A 5,416-nucleotide genomic window follows, 5' to 3' on the forward strand; every position below is an offset into this window, starting at 1 on the left:
ATGTCTGAGAACATTGTCCAAACACTTCCAGAACTTCTTCAAGCTTGTTGTGTGACCACTGCCCTGGGGAGCCTGTTCCCAACAGACCAACCACCCTTCACTCAGTGAAGAACCTTTTCATAACATCCAGACTGAATGTCCCCTGTTGCAGCTCCATGCCATTCCTTTGGATCCTGTCACTGTCAGCAGAGAGCAGAGCTCAGTGCCTGCCCTTCTGCTCCCCTCGTGAGGAAACTGTAGGCCATTGTGAGGTCTCCCGTTTCCTGTTCTCTAGGCTGAACAATTCAACTGACTTCAGCCACTCCTCATACATCTTGCCCTCTAGACATCTTTGTAGCCCTCTTTCAGACACTAATAGTTTTATGTCCTTCTTATATTGTGGTGCCCAGAGCAGTGATCTAGGTGAGACTGCAGCAGTGCAGAGTAGAGCAGGACAATCACAGCCCTCAACTGGCTAGCAATGCTGTTTGCTGTTCTTGATGCACCCCAGAATATGGTTGGCCCTTTTGGTTGCCAGGACACATTGATGACTCATAATCAACTTGCCATTGACTAACCCTTACCCACCCCACCCCACCAGCCTGGACCCTTTCAATAAGCGGCTCTCCAGCCTCTTGTCCCCCAGTCTGTATATATATTCAAGGAAAAAGGACATAAGAATTCTCATTATCATTCTTAAACTACCTTTTATTAACTCACAAAAAATTTAGGGAAACTAGATTGTTATTCATGGATTGTTATGTTGAAATCAGTATATTTACTCTGATATAAAGAGAAAAATAATGTATTTTTGGATATGTAATTTTAAGGTGATTCAAAATTTTGAAGGGGAAATGTAAGGTTTAACTGTACAGGGAAGCTTCCAAATAAAAATGGACTCAATCTAAAACACTCAGCAATATCACTGCACCAAGCCTGTCTGCATTTAAGAAACATTTGGACCGTGCACTTAGTCACATGGTCTAAAATTTTGGGTAGACCTGTGTGGTGCCCGGAGTTGGACTTGATGATCCTTATGGGTCCCTTCTAACTCAGGATATTCTATGATTCTATGATTCTATAACAATCCACTTAGTTTCCACAGAAATCTGATGTGCCAAGATCTTTTGAAAAATTGGCTTGGGGGGGTGGGGGGGGGGGGGGGAGAGATGGGGGACACTGGTGTTAGATATTAAAATATTTAAACCTTTAAATAAACATTGACAATAACTCAAAATATCACACAGTCTCACAAATGTCCCCTTGTCATCTGTTGTTGTCTACAGACGAGATACCTATGTGTGCGTGTTTAAATCCAATGAAGGAGAAGCAGAGGAAGAAATTTGTTTGTAAATCTCATTAATTCAGTGATTGGCACAAATACACTTTTATACACATGCCGAAGCAAAACATCGTCCTCTTACATAAGGCCAGAAAGGGTGAGATGATATTTGGTATGCAGAATGCTAAGTTCATTTTCAGTAAGTGAAGTGTATAACATTACTCAAAATTTCTTATGTGGAAAAGATCTACAGTATGCTGACATTACCTTTGTTTTTACTTTGTTCAGTGCACAGACACTGACACATCAACAATCTTATATTCTATCTTTTTGTTATATTCAAAATACTAGCAAAATATTGATCCAAAAATAAGCTTAAACTCTTGCAGAATATAATCTGAAATGGGCAAGTTTTTAATGAGTTAGATAAATGTCAGTACATCAACTGGTGATAAGCCTCCTTGGGACTGTTTGCAGAGCATTTAGCAGAAAAGAGTGACAGTATTAGAGGTGTGAATCCTTGAAAACATTCCCTACAAGAAAAGGAAATGTTAAGTTTTAATTGCCGATATTTTGGTAGAGATGAGATTCTATTTTATTAACTCAGTTTTTATTTACTGCTTTCTTATTTTGTGCTGATTTCAACTGATGCAATTCCAAAACATCTTGACACAATCTTTGTAAGAGAACCTAAACCTCAGCAAAATATTTGCTGCAGTGATACAGAGATAAACATCTTGTGGTCCAGTAAGAATATTTGGTTGACCTATGCAAAAGATATGGACAGGTCTACTCTCAGATCTATTATTTTCCCAAATTGAGGGCACAAGTGAGAATGGATTAAGAAAACTGGAAGATTTATCAACAAAGACTATCTGGACATACCTCTGTTCTGGATTTGGAAAAGAGAACAGTGATAACTGAGAAGAAACACCAAAAGGAACATATATACAGATGAAAAAAATCTTTGAAGAAGGGAAGACTATTCACACTCAGCATTTTAGCTCACTTTGTGGAAGGCTGAAAGGAGATACAGTCCCTGTGGAAGGCTAGAGAGTCTGGCACAAAAAGCTAGGGAAAAAAAAAAAAAAAAAAGAAAAAAGACAAAAAAAGACAATGGAAGCTTAGCAGGTAAAGCCAGACATCTAATGACAAGGTGCAGTAAGGAGGGTGGATGGGACATTTCTCAGCAGAAGATGAAAGGATAAAGCAGCTGCAGTTCACAGGAGCAATAGTATGGGACTGATTGCCAAGGTTTCCCTGGTCGATATACTGGCAGAAGAGGGCTGCAGCTTCAGCTAAAATGTTAGAGGGAACCTGGAGCTGATCTCCTGGCAAGGCTAGCAAGACAGAGAATCCTGGCAACCACATTGTCAGATGGCAACATATCAGGGAACCCAGGAGCAGATGTTTCTGCTGGGAATGGCTGCCATGGCTGTGAAATCAAAAACTCCCAGATGGCTGTGTGAAAACCACGGAAATCATGGTGCATCCTGGTAGTGGTATTTTGAGTGTTGAAAACAGCAGTCTTCTCTGAGCATCTGTGGCTTGCAGCCATAGGGTCATTTACTGTGAATACCATGGAAAGATGGACATGAGCCAAGGTAGCAGCTGCAGTTACATGGGCAGCTGGATCCAAAGTAAAGATCTGACAAGGACAAAGGTTTTGACATATACCGTGATCAGAGAATGGGGTACAAAGTAAGAGGAAAAGATGAGTGATGTTCTTTAGTTTAGCAGCCACTTCATCGCCAGCAGTAACAGCTTGACTGGCTGAACCTAAGGAAACTGCTAAGTTTGCTTACTGTTGTTTTTTTATTAGAAGAAAACTATTCTGAAGGGGTGAAGGGGAAGAGGACGGGGGGGGGGGGGGGGGGGGGGAAGAAGGGGGAAAGATGTTAATACATACCAGGTCACCAGGTCCAATGTGAATGAGCTGTGGCCACTCCATGTGAATGATCTGTGGCCACTACCTAAACATTATTCTACTGAAAGAAGTGTACTGTATTAAGTATTTCCAAATATTTCAAATTTTATATGGAAGAGTACTTGTAGTATATTCCCATAAGAAACCTGAAGTTAACATCAGTGCATGAGACTGAAGGGATAAAGTAATTACAGCAATTACCAAATAAGTGACTGAAAATCTTCCCTCTGAAGTTGATATCTAAAGAGTGAATCAGTTGATTCTTACTTGAAATCTTTTTGTCTCACCTTCTTCCTACTCACCTTCCTTCTCCTAATCATCCCTGTGATTTGGGTTACAAATTACATAATTAAATCTTCTTTCTGGTGCTACTACATAACTGCTTTTATTTTAATCTAGAAGACTACTTTAATCTAGAAATCCCACAGACGGTAATTCTTTAACAAATCTTGGGCAACAGGCTATGCTAGAATAGGCCATGATATAGATAACAAATTTGTCCCCATGGACTTACTATTTCGGTGAATCTTCTTTGCTGTGGAGTAGAAGATTGACAAAGTGAAATAATTTCTTATCCCCTGAACAGAAGTAACAGATGGGGAAATTATATCGGAAATCCTGTTAGGAGAGGAACAGGTTGAAAGTCACAAAGAAACATATGTATTTAGAAGTCAAGCTTTCCACAATAAGCTATAGAGCTTTGGGACTTTGATCTTAGAAACTGAAGTGGAGAGAGAACAGATCTCAGTAGGGAACAGGACACAGTGGGCAATCAGACACACTCACAAGAAGATCTGGAGGTGTGGAATAAACTCAAAGGAAATATTCACAACTGTAGCAAAGAAGATGTTACAAGTTTCAGAAAATATCCTTACGTAGTCATGAACCTGGACTTTATAAAGGATGCAAATTTATTGGAAAAAAATAGGTGTTGGGAATAGTTTACTAAGTACTGGAATTGTACATAATACCTAGGCAACAGGCAGAAAATTAAAAAAGAAAGAGCAATAGATTCAGAACAAGAAGGTCTGTGATCTAGGTTAATCCCTATTCTAACTGCTAGTAATGTAAGGTGGAGCGAAATGGGCAGTAGTCAGTACAAGAAAGATGGTGGCCCTCAAGGTTTGGACATTTGTTTCGATTTCTAGACCCTCATCAGGTACTAATGTTAGGGATAGCAGAAAAAAAAAATGGTTTGGGTGTTAAATCTCATGAGATTTGCTAATGTAGAAGTAAGGGTTATTACTGATATTTATAGCTTTAGAAGAGACAGTCTTCTGCAGGCTTATAGTCCCAGTTGTCTCAGTCTCCTTCAATGTCAGATTGTCCAGTTGCTTAATAATCTTTGTGGCTCTTTCCTGTTCCTGAACTTGCTTCAGTAAATCCATGTCTCTCTTGTTCAAGGGAAGCTCCAACCTGGACCTGAAATCCCAGATGTGTTTCACCAGGACTGAGCAGAGAGGAAGAACCACATCCCTTGACCAGCTGTCAGCGCTCTGCCTAATGCAGTCATTGATCTTCTTTGCCAATGAACATCCTCAGCTTAGTGCTTGCCAGGACCCCCCAGACCTGTCCTGCCAACTTGCTTTCCAGCTGGTCATTCCCCTGTGTGGGTTTATTCCTCCCCAGGGGCACTACTTGGCATTTTCCTTTCAATAAAACATATTGCTGCTTCTCTCTTACAAGTGAAATGCACTAGTCCTTCTGTGACACTGGTCTATCAACCACTCCTTCCCGATTTGCATCTTCTGTCCCATTATCCAAGACTTTAATGAAGATGTTAAACAGCATGAGCCTCTGGGGTTCTGCACTAGAGACTTGTCTCCAGCTGGACCTTGTACCACTCATCACAGCCCTGTGAGCATGGAACTTCTTTCAATTTCAGTCCACCCACTTGTCTGTTTATCTATCCCTTATTTCATTACTTTGCCTATCAGAATGTTACTGGAGCAGTGTCAAAAATCTTACTAAAATCAATGTAAACAGCATCTGCTGCTCTCCGCTCATCCACCAAATCAGTCATCTTATTGTAGACAGCTGTCAGGTTGGTTAGTTCTTGACAGTGTTTAACTAGTATATATACTATCCAGTATGTATGCTAATTCAGCTCACGGAAAGTAGTAATAACAACATGGAAATAGCAACAACAATGACAACAATATTGACAATAATAAAAGCCTGTGGAGACATATACAAAGACTCCACAACAAATAAAAAGCAATCTCATG

The 5,416-nt window shown here is 40.2% G+C and overlaps 1 long non-coding RNA gene across 2 annotated transcripts; it reads left to right on the top strand.

Moving 5' to 3' along the window:
• Positions 1-444: 444 nt before the first annotated feature.
• LOC106048367 (uncharacterized) lies at positions 445-5,086 on the top strand. Of its 2 annotated transcripts, none has more exons than XR_001214144.3 (3): positions 445-624; positions 1,266-1,460; positions 4,593-5,086. It is a non-coding gene; the product is annotated as an uncharacterized lncRNA (long non-coding RNA). The 2 variants fall into 2 exon arrangements; XR_001214145.3 differs by having other exon boundaries at positions 1,266-1,418.
• The last annotated feature ends 330 nt before the right edge of the window (positions 5,087-5,416 follow it).

Source organism: Anser cygnoides, chromosome 2 (genome assembly GCF_040182565.1).
Source record: "Anser cygnoides isolate HZ-2024a breed goose chromosome 2, Taihu_goose_T2T_genome, whole genome shotgun sequence".
Lineage (NCBI taxonomy): Eukaryota > Metazoa > Chordata > Aves > Anseriformes > Anatidae > Anser > Anser cygnoides.